Here is a 19256-nt window from a genome sequence, read left to right on the forward strand (position 1 = left end):
GTCTTAATACCGTCTAAATCGGATTACGACCTAAATTCGACGGAATAAGACCTAAAAGGTCAGAATCAGGCCTAAACAACACTTTAACTAACCCCACCCCTATGTACATCACTAACTTCCGTAATAATTTCAACACTAACCCATTTTCCAACCCCACCCATTATTCTCCAATAACCCCAAGCAGGACCAAAAATCCGGTACCAAAACAGTGGCGCCCTGACGGCACGGGTCAGACTTGGGCGTCGAAACGTAGTCACCTTATTCCAAAGAATTTAGGCCTAATTCCGACAGATTTAAGTCTTATTCAGACGATTTTGATCTTTTGCTGTTCTGGATATTACTGCGTATTTGGCTGTATTATGCCATTGGTCTTTATTGTTTTGAAGATTTTTCTGCTTTAGGTATTATTTAATTTTAGGTCTTATTGTGTTTTCCCGCACTTGCCATACTTAACACAGTGGCTGTTTACAAGCTACAGCTACCGCTCGATAGGGGTATAGTACCGTATAGACTCTTAAATCGCTTTCATATAGATCATTAAGATAACACCACACTTACTGTTTTTTGTTCCCTAATTTAAATTAATAAGGGGAACACCAAAAAATATTTCCCAACATCCAAAGTAGAATTAATTCATGTCTTAAAATTTTTTTTGTCACCCCAGCAACCTCACCCCCAGAAAAATATTTGCTGGAAAAATAATTAATCTATTTCAAAAAAAATTTGCTTGATAAATGAAAAGTATCACTAGCAGCCACCCACCCCCTCCCCCTCAAAAAAACTTGGACAACTAGATTTACTTTTGCTTTTTAAAATTAGATTAGAATCTCTCAAATTGGAATCACTGAATTCTCGTAAAAAGCAGCATCAACTAGAATTTATTTAAACTGGAGTTACATTTCATTATTGACATTCAATTTAGTATTAATCACAATTTATTCTATTAAAAAATTAAATTGCAAATATGCTATTTTTATAGGTTTTGGCATTTAGGCTGTAAAATTCTTTGGTTTCGACTGAGAGATAAAAATGCTGTTGGACAACGTAGCATTTTTGGTAAAATCCGAGTTGGATTAGAACTAGAATTAGAGCACTCAAACAAATTAGATTAGAATTAGACGCTCTAATTCATCAGGGTTGGGATAAAGCACTTTCCCCGCTTGCCAATGCAAGTGCAAATCGCTCCAGGCGAGTGCCTTTGAGAAAATTAGTTGGTGCAGGACAACTTGTGTAAGCACCACTACAAAGCAAAATATTACTTAGCGCCAGTTATTTACTTAACACTAAGGCGCAAATACATTCAGCACTATACAAATAATAGGGTTAATCAAAGTTGCGTTTGAAACTCATAGTAAAGGCTCTTCGTCCCATTTAAAAAAAACAAATAATGACTTTATTGCTGTAGTGGCAAAAAGTTATAAACGTTGTTGACTTTTATGTTTTTTTGACACCTTTGAAAAAGTTCATTAGGCTTACGACGTACACAGCGCTAGAAAACTACTTTTCTGTTTATTGAATAGTTTGTATAAGAAAATTATAAGCAATTGCTGCAGTTTTTTATCACAATAAGGAAACCATTGCGCGAATGAAAAAGTAAATTTACAATTATTTGCTCTTCAACCAGTAACTATAGTGTAAGGCAAAATTTTTAGCGCGAGGATTTTTAGATAAATGTAAAACAGGCAGGCCGTGGCTACTAAATTGTTGGGGTTATTTTTTTCACCTAAGATTGTAAAAAATATTTCAGGTAAATACATTATTTTAAGCGACCCTTGTGTTAGAAAAGGCCTTGTGTTAGAAAGGTTGCCCACCCCTGGTCTAAACTTTTCTCTTGTCGTATTTTTTTGAAACTTTAAATATGGGGGCCAAAAGTTGTTGAGAGTGGATGAAAGGGGTTACCGGTCATTGAAAGGTTGAACCGGAACTGCTCAGTGATTTCATAATCCATAGTACAAGGTTAGGGCGCCACATCTTCATAATTTTGCTGGAAATGTGAATTAAGTGAAAGTAGCATTATTGTTAAAGATTGTTTTTTGAATTTTAGTGTAGTGGAAATGTTTGCCTGTTGACCTTTATAGGTTTTCCCAAAATTATGTAATGTAGTATAAAGCCAAACCATGCAGAACAAATTTCATTTGTCTCAAATGTCTGAATAAATATACTAAAATTTCCGAAACTCCCAATTAATTGTAGTGTAAGTATATTTTGTTGTTAAGATATATATGCATATCAGCGTTTAAGATTTTGCACTGGCTAAACTAGTGAGTCCAAATAAATGTTATTATACATATAAAAGTCAATATTGCGTAAATTGCTCATGATCACATTTCATGCTTCTGGAACTACAAAAATGATTAAGTGCCTCACACACAGTAAAAGGTCCTACGAATTCAGTAGTCCAGTAAACAAATTAGGCCAACTAATCAACAAACATAAATAATTTTTTCTGGATGTACATCAAGAGTGGAAAGGATAGAGGAAGGCCTGAGGCATGGGTGAAACAATTACTGCTATTGCTTTAAATATAGCCATGCAGTGTGTAGTGTTTTTATTTCGGGCGTCTAATTAATTTTTAATATCAAAGTGTTAGGGACGACTGACTGACATGAAAAATGCCAGGATTAGAGTTCTGGATTTCCATTCCGGCTTATTTTCTAGCCATTTGCAGAAGTAGTCTTTATTTTGAAAGAACATTGGAAAAATTTAGGAGATCATGCTTGTTCCGCAAAACACCTTCTAAAAACAATAGTATAATGAGACTTAATCTTGAATAATAGTATTGTTAGACTCATCTCAGATAATAGTATTGTGAACAATGAAACCCTGATACTCAACAATGAAACTGTGATACAACAATAAGCCAAAATAACAACTTTTAGCCACACCATTAAGTAAAGTAGAATGAATATAGGGCGATCACGCGGCCCACAACTACATCGTCATCTAAAATAATAAAAAATAGATCGCAGCCCACTACAATGGCTTTGTGTCTCACATTTGGGCCGAGGCCAACAGTTTGCTGAGCACTGCTGCAAGAAAAACTAGCACCAGAAAGCTGACCCCTGAAGTCAACTTGTTACCTATGTAAACTCACCTTCTGGAAATCTTAACACAAGCATCAATCTTATTTTGTTCATTGCAACTGTCATTAATTTAAGCTTCATCAATTTGTTTAGCTAGTCATTATTATATTTTTTGAAATAACTGATCTTTGTAAGCAACCAATTTTTTTGTTGGAATTATTTCCTTAACATTGTCCCTTATTAATAAATACACAGTTGCTTGCGAGTTAATCATAATTGATAGATTCTGATGTGAATATCTATATTATACAATGAAGTTATTTTCAATAAGAGTCGATTTGTATACTTAATGCCATAATTGTAAAATATTTTTTTGACCCTGTTTGATCCTGAACATCTGTTTATAAAGTGTATATAAAGAAGGAAAATTGTGTTACACAATTTTAATTGTGTGTAAATGTTATTACAGATGGTTTTCCAAGTGTCGCAAACAGGCATTCTGGGGATAAAATGACCATCGTTCTGTTGCTATAAGATTCTGCAATTGATTGAAAACATCACTATGGTAATGTCACAAACAATATTGGTACTCTGTATTTTTGTATTGTTTGCTTTTTCTGTTTAATAGTTCATTTCCAAATAATACAATGACATGCCCTTACCCCAAGGTTGGAAAGCACTGATGTAAAGTTGCCAAAAGCAGACAAGATGAAATCTGGAAGAATTTTAGATGTTCGTAGATAGAAGCTGCATTTACTACAAATACTGGCACATTAATGGGCCGACGATCATGCGACTAAGTGAATAGTTAGAGAAGGTATTTGTTATTGTACTACAAACATCTTTTTAATGTCACTAACCCCTGATAAGAGTCTATAACATTTATCAAAAGCATTGTATTGTAGTTTAAAAATTAGGTTTCGTGTCTTAGAGCAGTGCTCTTCAACCGGTGTGCACGGTGCACCCGAGTGTTAACCAAAATATACATGGGGTGCACCATTACAAAAAGGTATACAATGGTGCATCACAAACTTTAATGAACCACAGATGTTACATCGTATTTGACATACTGTCTTTCTTTTATAATCGAACTAATCGAACTATCACCAACAGTTCAGCAGCATCACTCAGTTAAATTGATATGATGACTAGGGCGATTATTTTTTGACCGAAAAAATGAAAAATTTTGACCTAAATATTTGAAATTTTGACAAATTTGGACCTTAAAAAATATTTTATTGACAAAACTTTGACCTATTAGATATATATACATTGATTTAAACAACATATTGTTGTTTAAAGTATTGCATTAGTGTCTTGGCATCGACAACCACACGTTTTTGATGCTTTGCTGACTACTACCGGTCGAACACATCAGTTATATTTCAGAGTTATGCAAAGCTCATGAAAATGCTTAGTTAATATTTGTTTTGTCATTTCAAAAAGATAAACCACTACAAAGAAAAACAAGATGTTGGTTATAAAAAAATGCTGTGAAAATAGTTGAACTACAATGTCAAACTAATTATTAACAAAAACCTCATATTATTGGAGTAGAAAAATTGGATAAATTGCATAACAAGCGAAAAAATACACCAGCTTTTTTTAATACATTGCTCAAAATCAGAGACACCACTGTATAAGGCAAAAACGAAGTTCGAGCTGAACTTTAATTCAAAACTATTTTTTTCTGATCATTTTTAAAAAGCTAAATATATATATTTTTTTAATTTTGTGAGCGATTTATATGTATTTTTAATCGATTTTCATTTGAAATAATTTTGACAAGTTTATAATATGTACTTTTAATCTATTTTTATTTGAAATAATTTTGACAAGTTTTGACCTAATGTGCAAATTTTGACAAAATTTTGTCTTTTTTTTGATAAGTCAAAAAATAATCTTGGTTATTGTTGGTTTGTAGGTCCTATTGTGTGTTTCCCGTTGAAGTCCTGTAAATTGCACCACTTTGTAATCCCGGATAGAGAACATTGGAGGCTTTTTTCTAGCATAATCAAATAAATACCTGACATTTGTGCTTTGTACTTTGCCCAATTTTTTTTTCGTAGCAGCAGCCAAGATTAATTTCACGCAACACAAAATGCCAATTAAACTTATAATCTCTCTTTCTACTTTGGTGAGTTTGACAATTATTGCTTTGACCTTTGTACTCCTGACACCTGCAGGAACATCGTGGCACCCCAGTTGCTGAGCACTACTATAGAGTCTAAGATGGCCATCGTTTTGTACAAAATACATCTTTAACTAAATTTAACATGGTAAGTGCATTTTATTTTTTTTGTGCTTCAAACAAACTTTTGAGTTTTCTGTGTAATCCAGGACAGAGCAACCAAGCTATGCCCTTCCTAAGTATATTTTCCCTAACTAGAATAGAATGTCTCCCCGACGGTTATGTGTGTTATTGACTATAAAAACTTCCATACTTGACAAACCATCATCATGAATCCACCTGCAAACATAAATAAACCTTGTCAAAAGAGGCCATCTGCACTTTATACAAATAAGTCACAATTCATGTGTCACATTAAATGTGTGTATAGTAAGTTTGGTCCCCGTTTTATAGGACAAGACAATAATTTGCGTTTAGCCCATCAAGGTTTATGATTATGGGGCGGATACAGGCATGTCACCACAACTATAATTTTTACCTGTTTTACTTAAAGTGTTTTGTGGTTTATTTTATATACTTTATGTCATTTTTTCTGGATTTTTTGATTAAAAAGCATTGTAAAAAACTTAGTTACTTTGAAAAGGTGATTTTTTTTGTTTGCTTGTTGAATGTTTAGTTTTAAATGAAACTGGCTTTCTAAACCAAATAACTGTAAATGTTTTCGCACAAATGCCTTGCAACCTCCTGGCCTTTTTCAGTAATTTTTAAACCTTTGTTGTGACACAGAATCACAAGTCATAGCCAACTTTTTAATTTATTTAAATCTAGTTGTGCCAAACACGATCTTTAAACTACTTTTTGCTTGACTGAAACAGATATTACTTCATGCAAATCACTTAAACCAGGGGTGTGTGACCTTCGGCCTGCAGTGTGCAAATATGTGGCCTATGGCAGGCTTTAGTTTTGAGGCTGCAACACAAGTATACTCTGACAAAGTGTTAGCCGCTTTGAATTAATCTTGTTATTCTCGCGTGTTTACGTAAATTGTCAAGCTTTTTATTTCTGAAAAGAAGAAATTGCTATATGACCTTGCAACTCCTCATGCAGATAAAAAGACAATGGTGCCCCTCAAACTAATAACTTATTGCTGCTTAGAAGCCCCATAAAAATGTCGCCCATGCGCAAAAATTTAACATTGCGTTAATCGAGCTTCAAAATGGGTGATGGCACAATGTGCAATTGCCATATTGCAAGGAACATTAATTAAATTCATATGAAAAATACCCAGGTACTAATTTGTCGTGATATATAATTGATGCATAAAAAATACTTGTCATGACATCGTCAACCATAAATTTACATGTTTTACTAATTACGGGTCGAACAGAAATCAGTTATTGTTTTGGGTTTGTGCAAAACTCATGAAAATGCTTATTTGATATTTTTGTCGTTCGAAAAAGACGAATAAACAAGACGCTTGGTATTTTAGATAAATGCTGTAAACTAAATTTAAACTAATTTTTTATTTTAAATTTTTGCGCAATCGCCTTAGTAATGACTGATTGTTTGTGTGTTATAATTGTTGAACTTGTAAGACTTTTTTTATTGCATACATTCAACACATAATTTATGAATACAAAAATCCAATTTTCCACAAAATTTCTCAAAGCAGGCCTGCACAACCTTTTAACCACTGTGGGCGATTTTACAAGTGTCTTCACGGCCACAATTGCTATAAAGATATTTTAACTTGAAAACCCCTATTTTATTGAAAAAAACATAAAATCCAAGTCACATTTCGAAACTAAAAATTGTCTGTGAGCAGATTACCATTGTTTACCATGCTGCTTGTGAGGGCATAAACTTGTGATAAAAAAAATTATTAAATGAATAGAAGTGGCAGTATGAACGGCAACATGTGCAATGAATTTAGGGTCGTTAAATCCATGAGGTTATAACCTCGATTGATAGTTAAATAAATAAGGATGTTCTACCCAATAGCTTAAATGTTGTCAATAATTATATGGGCCGAAAATTTATTTTCGGGACATATCTTGTTTTTGCCGTTATTATATGGGCCGAAAATTTATTTTCGGGACATATCTTGTTTTTGCCGTTATTCTTTTTTGGTTTCCTATGGTTTCCTATGGTTTCCTATGGTTTCCTATGGTTTGTTTCAGACCGACTTTTGTCCGAAGCTTTATAGAAAAAGTAGACATCGTAGAACCTTCAAATTTTCAGACATGGCGTAGAGTGGTATGTAGGTGCTTTGTAAAAGTTTATGAGGCTGCACTCCCAGGGGCCTTTGCTTGGGGGGTAAAAACCTGAAATATTGCGTTTTATCACTTTGTAGCTAACGACAGCCATCTAGCAGCAGAAAAACTTTCATACAGAATTCGTTCATATTCGCTTGCTTTGTCCAGCTCGCGTCGCGACGAGGCGGCTGCTGGCATCCCTGCTGCGCCCTATTGTCCCGCGCGTGCAACATTTGTGTTGGAAGTGGCTTGCCTAGTAAAACTATGCACATGCGACTTGCCTTTCATAAAGAGGCCTCTCTAAGTAAAAAAACCTATTGCTCTTACAACACAAAATATTTTACCACCGCAAATTTAAATGCGAATCCTACAGGCAGTGTACACATCTCTGTTAGCACATGTTGTAATTGTTGCACCATTCAAACATATCAACACCAGGTCTAAGCAAATATAATTATACAAGGGCCGCAACAACAAAAAGCTTAAGTTTAACGCATTCTTAACGACGACGTTACAAAGCTACGTCATAACATGGCGTCATAAATAAATAAATCTTGCGTTTATTGGATTTAAATTGGCAAAACTTTCAATATAAAACGTGGCTTATTAGGCACATAAACGTGTTTGCATATTGCTCAAAACTACAGATTTAAACTCTGTTTAAACAGTGATTGCTCAGACCAAGGCATGGTAAAAATTTACACAGTAAAAGTTGGAAAAAGTATAGCAAACCATAGACGTTAAATCATTTAGAGAGAATGAAAATATTGACTTTTTAAACATGCTAGCTGACCACAATGTAATAACATGGCCGTAAGCATTATCTACGTAAATTTTTATTGATCAAATGTATGTTTCGATCATTTGCCAAAATCTACGCCATATTTGAACCCCCTTCGCTTCAAAGCCATAAGTTATTATATTATTATACACAACTTATATTTGTGTGTAGATATGTTGGATTGGAGTAACATACAGAACAGGTGCAAATAGCAAATATTCTCCAAATACGATGTTTCCAATATTCTCCAAATCGTATTTCATCGTATTGTCGCGGTGATACACAAAGAGGTAAGGCCGTGAATAAAGTTTCACCCACCGTACAATTAACGGAGGGAAGCATTTCGAGTAGGGATGTTCAAAGCAGAATATCGGCGACACATTTATAATGCTTGCTTTAAATGCGGCGTCAGCATTTTTTGGGGCGACCAATTACTTCGCGATAAGCTTCGCCTAATAATTAAGTGTCAATAGGGTGTATTTACCGCCGCAAGTTTAAATGCGAAATCTTAAGGCAGTCTACGCCTCTCTGTTAGCACCTGTTGTGCATCTTGCTCCAACCAGCATACCAACATCAGGCCTAAACTTATCTAGCAAAACTTTCGATTTAATAGTTTGCGTATTAGGCACGTAATAGTGTTTTTCATATTGTTTGAAACGACAGATTTAAAGCCTGTTTTAACAGTGATTGCTCGGACCAAGCTATGGTAAAAAATTACCTAGTGAAAGTTTGCAAAAGTATAGCAAACCATAGGCGTTAAACCATTTTTAGTCTTTAAGAGAATGATAATATTTGATTTTCAAACACGTAAGCTGGTCAAAATTTAATAAAATAGCCATATGCATTATCTAAGTAAATTCTATTTATCAAATATATGTTTCGATCATTCCCCAAATTCTACGCCATATTTGAACCCCTTTCGCATCAAAGGCATATTTTAAGTGGGGAAGTTTTCGGCCCATATCTGTTTTTGCTTGCAGAAACAAGTTAAGGAAAATGAAAAACAAAATATATAATATAAAGTACACAATACAAAATATTAAAAAAAAAATTTAAAAAAAAAAAATTAAAATAAAGTAAAAATTGAAAATAAACACTAAGCCCTGAAAATATATCCCCTGACAAAATATACAACAACCGCACCCCCGTCTAGTTCTTTTTTGGTTTCCTATGGTTTCCTATGGTTTGTTTCAGACCGACTTTTGTCCGAAGCTTTATAGAAAAAGTAGACATCGTAGAACCTTCAAATTTTCAGACATGGCGTAGAGTGGTATGTAGGTGCTTTGTAAAAGTTTATGAGGCTGCACTCCCAGGGGCCTTTGCTTGGGGGGTAAAAACCTGAAATATTGCGTTTTAGCACTTTGTAGCTAACGACAGCCATCTAGCAGCAGAAAAACTTTCATACAGAATTCGTTCATATTCGCTTGCTTTGTCCAGCTCGCGTCGCGACGAGGCGGCTGCTGGCATCCCTGCTGCGCCCTATTGTCCCGCGCGTGCAACATTTGTGTTGGAAGTGGCTTGCCTAGTAAAACTATGCACATGTGACTTGCCTTTCATAAAGAGGCCTCTCTAAGTAAAAAAACCTATTGCTCTTACAACACAAAATATTTTACCACCGCAAATTTAAATGCGAATCCTTGAGGGAGTGGACACATTTCTGTTAGCACCTGTTGTAATTGTTGCACCATTCAAACATATCAACACCAGGCCTAAACAAATATAATTATACAAGTGCCGCAACAACAAAAAGCTTAAGTTTAACGCATTATTAACGACGAAGTTACAAAGCAACGTCATAACATGACGTCATAAATAAATAAATCTTGCGTTTATTGGATTTAAATTGGCAAAACTTTCAATATAAAACGTGGCTTATTAGGCACATAAACGTGTTTGCATATTGCTCAAAACTACAGATTTAAACTCTGTTTCAACAGTGATTGCTCAGACCAAGGCAGGGTAAAAATTTACACAGTAAAAGTTGGAAAAAGTATAGCAAACCATAGACGTTAAATCATTTAGAGAGAATGAAAATATTGACTTTTTAAACATGCTAGCTGACCAAAATGTAATAACATGGCCGTAAGCATTATCTACGTAAATTTTTATTGATCAAATGTATGTTTCGATCATTTGCCAAAATCTACGCCATATTTGAACCCCCTTCGCTTCAAAGCCATAATTTATTATATTATTATACACAACTTATAATTGTGTGTAGATATGTTGGATTGGAGTAACATACAGAACAGGTGCAAATAGCAAATATTCTCCAAATACGATGTTTCCAATATTCTCCAAATCGTATTTCATCGTATTGTCGCGGTAATACACAAAGAGGTAAGGCCGTGAATAAAGTTTCACCCAGCGTACAATTAACGGAGGGAAGCATTGCGAGTAGAGATGTTCAAAGCAGAATATCGGCGACACATTTATAATGCTTGCTTTAAATGCAGCGTCAGCATGTTTTCGGGCGACCAATTACTTTGCGATAAGCTTCGCCTAATAATCAAGTGTCCGCTGCAAATTTAAATGCGAAATCTTAAGGCAGTGTACGCCTCTCTGTTAGCACCTGTTGTGCATGTTGCTCCAACCAACCTACCAACATCAGGCCTAAACAACTAGCAAAACTTTCGATTTAATAGTTTGCGTATTGAGAACATAATAGTGTGTTTCATATTGTTTAAAACTACAGATTTAAAGTCTGTTTTAACAGTGATTGCTCGGACCAAGCCATGGTAAAAATTTACCGAGTAAAAGTTTGCAAAAGTATAGCAAACCATAGGCGTTAAACCATTTTAAGTCTTTGGGAGAATGATAATATTTGTTTTTCAAACACGTAAGCTGGCCAAAATGTAATAAAATGGCCATACACACTATCTACGTAAATTCTATTTATCAAATATATGTTTCGATCATTTCCCAAAATCTACGCCATATTTGAATCCCTTTCGCATCAAAGGCTTAAGTGGGGAATTTTTCGGCCCATATCTGTTTTTGCTTGCAGAAACAAGTTAAGGAAAATGAAAAACAAAATATATAATATAAAATACACAATACAAAATATTAAAAAATAAAAAGTATTAAATAAAAAAAAAAATGAAAATAAAAATAAAACATAAAAAATGAAAAATTAAAACAAAAATCAAAAAAAACTAAATCAAAAAAATAAATAATAAAAATAAAAACATTAAAAAATAAAAATATTGAAAAATAAAAATAAATAATTAAGTCAATCAAACATATTAAAAAAAAAATTGAAAAAAAAAAAAAATTAAAAATTAAAAAAAAATAACACTAAACCTTGAAAGTATACCCCCTGACAAAATAAACAACAACCGCACCCCCGTCTAGTTTTTAATTAATATTAAAAAAAAGTCTTTTGGTTTATGCAGAATATTCCTTCTCTAGAAGGCTTCATGGAAAGGGTGTGACATGGAAAAAACAAAGCTAAGTACAGATACGATTTTGTAGTGTAAAGGTGAAAAAAGGCGGGTTTGCATTTGCGCAAAACATTGGACACTTGCACACTTTTTTATATGGAAGTGCACAAGCAAAAAATGTATATATAACTAAAATTCAACCTCCAGTTGTCTCTTGAAGCCCACACTATCACTATTTTTATCACTAGCACTAGCAATATGATTGTTAGCAATAATTACCCATTTGACAACGATTTCAGAAACACAGTTCAAATCATAAATAATAAATTAATCAGGCTGATTGTAACTGATATTTATAAACCTACTATTACAAATAATGAAGGTTCAAACGGTTATTTGCAGCAGCAGAAGCGAGATACAAAAATTGATAAATCGTCATAAACCTTAAAAAAATAATGCCTTGCCGTTATTCGAGGAATAATTAATTTCCAACTCTGCTTTTGCAAGCATTTCCATTCACTACAATGACTAGATAATTAAATAAAAAAATGGTCGCACCATAGAGTTGCATCCTTAAAAAAAGATGCTAAAAAATTGAGTATCAATAACATCAATACAAAAAGTGCATTTCTGTATTGGTAAAAAAAAAATAATACAGGGTGATCTCTAGTGGTAGCGTTGTGTTCTTTGCAGCCTATTTTGACTGTCTAATTAGTACACCATGTTTGCAGTAATGTAAAACCTAAAGTACAACAAGGTTTTTAAACGAACTGATTTTGTGAAAAGTTGATAGTGTGCCATAGAAACGTTATCTGGGCAAAAATATTTTTTTTGTTTTGTTTTTTGTGTTTTATGATTACTCCACAACAGTCCGAAGATAAGTAATCAAAAACAATGTAGGGTATTTGATATTCTTTAAATTTAGAAAAACCTTTGGATTCTACTTTAAATATTCCTAGTAGTTAATTATTTACCCATTAGTAGCTTGGATGCACAAGGGACCAAATATTGAGGGGTTCTCAATTTTTTTTGTGATGCATAGGAAAAATTCAAACCGGTTGCGGTATAGAAGTTTCTAATGTTTTTACCAAAATTGTTAACCCGAAGTTAATTAATTTGTCTTAAAAAAAAATTGGAAGTAAATTTATGGATCTTATTTTCCTTTTAGGTCTTTATTATTCTTCACTCTTCAGTATGAGTTTTTTTTTTACATTATCCTAAAATTTACTTATGTAGCACTAAGCTAAATTAAATCCGTATTGCAAGTATCAAAAAGTACTGAAGATAGTGAAAACGTGAAGTAAATAGATGATTTTATTTTTTATTTTAGGTCTTTATTATTCTTTCATTATTCTCCAGTATGAGTTTTCTTAACATTATCCCAAAATTTACTTAGGTAGCACTAGGCTAAATTAAATATGTATTCATTTTAGGTCTTCATTATTCTCCACTATGAATTTTCTTAACATTTTTCCAAAATTTATTCAGGTAGCACTAGGCTAAATTAAATCCGTATTCATTTTAGGTCTTCATTATTCTCCAGTATGAGTTTTCTTAACATTGTCCCAAAATTTACTTAGGTAGCACTAGGCTAAATTGAATCCGTATTCATTTTAGGTTTTCATTATTCTCCAGTATGAGTTTTCTTAACATTATCCCAAAATTTACTTAGTTAGCACTAGGCTAAATTAAATCCGTATTCATTTTAGGTCTTCATTATTCTCCAGTATGAATTTTCGTAACATTATCCCAAAATTTACTTAGGTAGCACTAGGCTAAATTAAATCCGTATTCATTTCAGGTCTTCATTATTCTCCAGTATGAGTTTTTTTAACATTACCCCAAAATTTACTTAGGCAGCACTAGGCTAAATTAAATCTGTATGGATTTGTTTTTATTTAATTCCTTCAACATATTCCATTTCTGTATGTTTATAATTTGTTGTTTTATGGTTGTTTCTATTTTGTCATTGTTGTTTTGTAACTTCTCTTTAAATCATTTCTTTCCTGTTCACTTCCACCATGACTTCCATAGGCATCATAATATTAGACCGGTGGTACTAGGCTAAATAATTCTGTTGATTTTGTCGTTGTTTTCATTTTCTCCTGTTTATAGTTTCTCTTAAATTTGCATTTCTCTTTTAAGACTACACACATCAGATGTTTGTTGCAAGTATCAAAAAAGGACTTTAGATAGTAAAATCGTGAAGTAAATTGATGTATTTATTTTCATTTTAGGTTTTCATTATTCTCTAGTATGAGTTTTCTTAACATTACCCCAAAATTTACTTAGGTAGCACTAGGCTAAATTAAATCCGTATTCATTTTAGGTCTTCATTATTCTCCAGTATGAGTTTTCTTAACATTACCCCAAAATTTACTTAGGCAGCACTAGGCTAAATTAAATCCGTATTCATATCAGGTCTTCATTATTCTCCAGTATGAGTTTTCGTAACATTATCCCAAAATTTATTTAGGTAGCAGTAGGGTAAATTAAATCCGTATGGATTTGTTTTCATGTAATTTCTTCAACATATTCCACATGAATTCTGTTGGCAACGAATTATTAGGCAATATTAGGCTAAATAATTTGTTGATTTATGTTTGTTTCTATTTTGTCATTGTTGCTTTGTAACTTCTCTTTAAATCATTTCTTTCCTGTTCATTTCCACCATGACTTCCATAGGCATCATAATATTAGACCGGTGGTACTAGGCTAAATAATTCTGTTGATTTTGTCGTTGTTTTCATTTTCTCCTGTTTATAGTTTCTCTTAAATTTACATTTCTCTTTTAAGACTACACACATCAGATGTTTGTTGCAAGTATCAAAAAAGGACTTTAGATAGTAAAATCGTGAAGTAAATTGATGTATTTATTTTCATTTTAGGTTTTCATTATTCTCTAGTATGAGTTTTCTTAACATTACCCCAAAATTTACTTAGGTAGCACTAGGCTAAATTAAATCCGTATTCATTTTAGGTCTTCATTATTCTCCAGTATGAATTTTTTCAACATTATCCCAAAATTTACTTAGGTTGCACTAGGCTAAATTAAATCCGTATTCATTTTAGGTCTTCATTATTCTCCAGTATGAATTTTCTTAACATTATCCCAAAATTTACTTAGGTAGCACTAGGCTAAATTAAATCCGTATTCATTTTAGGTCTTCATTATTCTCCAGTATGAATTATCTTAACATTATCCCAAAATTTACTTCGGTAGCACTAGGTTAAATTATATCCGTATTCATTTTAGGTCTTCATTATTCTCCAGTATGAGTTTTCTTAACATTACCCCAAAATTTACTTAGGCAGCACTAGGCTAAATTAAATCCGTATTCATATCAGGTCTTCATTATTCTCCAGTATGAGTTTTCGTAACATTATCCCAAAATTTATTTAGGTAGCAGTAGGGTAAATTAAATCCGTATGGATTTGTTTTCATGTAATTACTTCAACATATTCCACATGAATTCTGTTGGCAACGAATTATTAGGCAATATTAGGCTAAATAATTTGTTGATTTATGTTTGTTTCTATTTTGTCATTGTTGCTTTGTAACTTCTCTTTAAATCATTTCTTTCCTGTTCATTTCCACCATGACTTCCATAGGCATCATAATATTAGACCGGTGGTACTAGGCTAAATAATTTTGTTGATTTTGTCGTTGTTTTCATTTTCTCCTGTTTATAGTATCTCTTAAATTTACATTTTTCTTTTAAGAGTACACACATCAGATGTTTGTTGCAAGTGTCAAAAAAGGACTTTAGATAGTAAAATCGTGAAGTAAATTGATGTATTTATTTTCAGTTTAGGTTTTCATTATTCTCCAGTATGAGTTTTCTTAACATTATCCCAAATATTACTTAGGCAGCACTAGGCTAAATTAAATCTGTATTCAGTTTAGGTTTTCATTATTCTCCAGTATGAATTTTCTTAACATTATCCCAAAATTTACTTCGGCAGCACTAGGCTAAATTCCGAATTCATTTTAGGTCTTCATTATTCTCCAGTATGAGATTTCTTAAATATTATCCCAAAATTTACTTAAGCAGCACTAGGCTAAATTAAATCCGTATTAATTTTAGGTCTTCATTATTCTCCAGTATGAGTTTTCTTAACATTATCCCAAAATTTACTTAGGTAGCACTAGGCTAAATTAAATCCGTATTCATTTTAGGTCTTCATTATTCTCCAGTGTGAGTTTTCTTAACATTATCCCAAAATTTACTTAGGTAGCACTAGGCTAAATTAAATCTGTATGCATTTTAGGTCTTCATTTTTCTCCAGTATGAATTTTCTTAACATTATCCCAAAATTTACTTAGGCAGCACTAGGCTAAATTAAATCCGTATTTATTTTAGGTCTTCATTATTCTCCAGTATGAATTTTCTTAACATTATCCCAAAATTTACTTAGGTAGCACTAGGCTAAATTAAATTCTTATTCATTTTAGGTCTTCATTGTTCTCCAGTATGAATTATCTTAACATTATCCCAAAATTTACTTAGGTTGCACTAGGCTAAATTAAATCCGTATTCATTTTAGGTCTTCATTATTCTCCAGTATGAATTTTCTTAACATTATCCCAAAATTTACTTAGGTAGCACTAGGCTAAATTAAATCCGTATTCATTTTAGGTCTTCATTATTCTCCAGTATGAATTATCTTAACATTATCCCAAAATTTACTTCGGTAGCACTAGGTTAAATTATATCCGTATTCATTTTAGGTCTTCATTATTCTCCAGTATGAGTTTTCTTAACATTACCCCAAAATTTACTTAGGCAGCACTAGGCTAAATTAAATCCGTATTCATATCAGGTCTTCATTATTCTCCAGTATGAGTTTTCGTAACATTATCCCAAAATTTATTTAGGTAGCAGTAGGGTAAATTAAATCCGTATGGATTTGTTTTCATGTAATTACTTCAACATATTCCACATGAATTCTGTTGGCAACGAATTATTAGGCAATATTAGGCTAAATAATTTGTTGATTTATGTTTGTTTCTATTTTGTCATTGTTGCTTTGTAACTTCTCTTTAAATCATTTCTTTCCTGTTCATTTCCACCATGACTTCCATAGGCATCATAATATTAGACCGGTGGTACTAGGCTAAATAATTTTGTTGATTTTGTCGTTGTTTTCATTTTCTCCTGTTTATAGTATCTCTTAAATTTACATTTTTCTTTTAAGAGTACACACATCAGATGTTTGTTGCAAGTGTCAAAAAAGGACTTTAGATAGTAAAATCGTGAAGTAAATTGATGTATTTATTTTCAGTTTAGGTTTTCATTATTCTCCAGTATGAGTTTTCTTAACATTATCCCAAATATTACTTAGGCAGCACTAGGCTAAATTAAATCTGTATTCATTTTAGGTCTTCATTATTCTCCAGTATGAGATTTCTTAAATATTATCCCAAAATTTACTTAAGCAGCACTAGGCTAAATTAAATCCGTATTAATTTTAGGTCTTCATTATTCTCCAGTATGAGTTTTCTTAACATTATCCCAAAATTTACTTAGGTAGCACTAGGCTAAATTAAATCCGTATTCATTTTAGGTCTTCATTATTCTCCAGTGTGAGTTTTCTTAACATTATCCCAAAATTTACTTAGGTAGCACTGGGCTAAATTAAATCCGTATTCATTTTAGGTCTTCATTATTCTCCAGTATGAGTTTTCTTAACATTATCCCAAATATTACTTAGGCAGCACTAGGCTAAATTAAATCTGTATTCATTTTAGGTCTTCATTATTCTCCAGTATGAGATTTCTTAAATATTATCCCAAAATTTACTTAAGCAGCACTAGGCTAAATTAAATCCGTATTAATTTTAGGTCTTCATTATTCTCCAGTATGAGTTTTCTTAACATTATCCCAAAATTTACTTAGGTAGCACTAGGCTAAATTAAATCCGTATTCATTTTAGGTCTTCATTATTCTCCAGTGTGAGTTTTCTTAACATTATCCCAAAATTTACTTAGGTAGCACTAGGCTAAATTAAATCCGTATGCATTTTAGGTCTTCATTTTTCTCCAGTATGAATTTTCTTAACATTATCCCAAAATTTACTTAGGCAGCACTAGGCTAAATTAAATCCGTATTTATTTTAGGTCTTCATTATTCTCCAGTATGAATTTTCTTAACATTATCCCAAAATTTACTTAGGTAGCACTAGGCTAAATTAAATTCTTATTCATTTTAGGTCTTCATTGTTCTCCAGTATGAATTTTCTTAACATTATCCCAAAATTTACTTAGGTAGCACTAGGTTAAATTAAATCCGTATTTATTTTAGGTCTTCATTATTCTCCAGTATGAATTTTCTTAACATTATCCCAAAATTTACTTAGGTAGCAGTAGGCTAAATTAAATCCGTATTTATTTTAGGTTTTCATTATTCTCCAGTATGAATTTTCTTAACATTATCCCAAAATTTACTTAGGTAGCAATAGGCTAAATTAAATTCGCATGGATTTGTTTTCATTTAATTCCTTTAACATATTCCACATGAATTCTGTTGGCAACGAAATATTAGGCATTATTAGGCTAGATAATTTGTTGATTTATGTTTGTTTCTATTTTGTCATTGTTGCTTTGTAACTTATCTTTAAATCATTTCTTTCCTGTTCACTTCCACCATGACTTCCATAGGCATCATAATATTAGACCGGTGGTACTAGGCTAAATATTTCTGTTGATGTTGTCGTTGTTTTTATTTTCTCCTGTTTATAGTTTCTCTTAAATTTACATTTCTCTTTTAAGAGTACACACATCAGATATTTGTTGCAAGTATCAAAAAAGGACTTTAGATAGTAAAAACGTGAAGTAAATTGATGTATTTATTTTCATTTTAGGTCTTGATTATTCTCCAGTATGAGTTTTCTTAACATTATTCCAAAATTTATTTAGGTAGCACTAGGCTAAATTATTTCCGTATTCATTTTAGGTCTTCATTATTCTCCAGTATGAGTTTTCTTATCATTATTCCAAAATTTATTTAGGTAGCACTAGGCTAAATTAAATCCGTATTCATTTTAGGTCTTCATTTTTCTCCAGTATGAATTTTCTTAACATTATTCCAAAATTTATTTAGGTAGCACTAGGCTAAATTAAATCCGTATTCATTTTAGGTCTTCATTTTTCTCCAGTATGAATTTTCTTAACATTATCCCAAAATTTACTTAGGCAGCACTAGGCTAAATTAAATCCGTATTTATTTTAGGTCTTCATTATTCTCCAGTATGAATTTTCTTAACATTATCCCAAAATTTACTTAGGTAGCACTAGGCTAAATTAAATTCTTATTCATTTTAGGTCTTCATTATTCTCCAGTATGAATTTTCTTAACATTATCCCAAGATTTACTTAGGCAGCAGTAGGCTAAATTAAGTTCGCATGGATTTGTTTTCATTTAATTCCTTTAACATATTCCACATGAATTCTGTTGGCAACGAAATATTAGGCATTATTAGGCTAGATAATTTGTTGATTTATGTTTGTTTCTAATTTGTCATTGTTGCTTTGTAACTTCTCTTTAAATCATTTATTTCCTGTTCACTTCCACCATGACTTCCATAGGCATCATAATATTAGACCGGTGGTACTAGGCTAAATATTTCTGTTGATGTTGTCGTTGTTTTTATTTTCTCCTGTTTATAGTTTCTTAAATTTAC

Source organism: Ascidiella aspersa, chromosome 5, assembly GCF_963924565.1.
Source record: "Ascidiella aspersa chromosome 5, kaAscAspe10.2, whole genome shotgun sequence".
Taxonomy (NCBI): Eukaryota; Metazoa; Chordata; class Ascidiacea; order Phlebobranchia; family Ascidiidae; genus Ascidiella; species Ascidiella aspersa.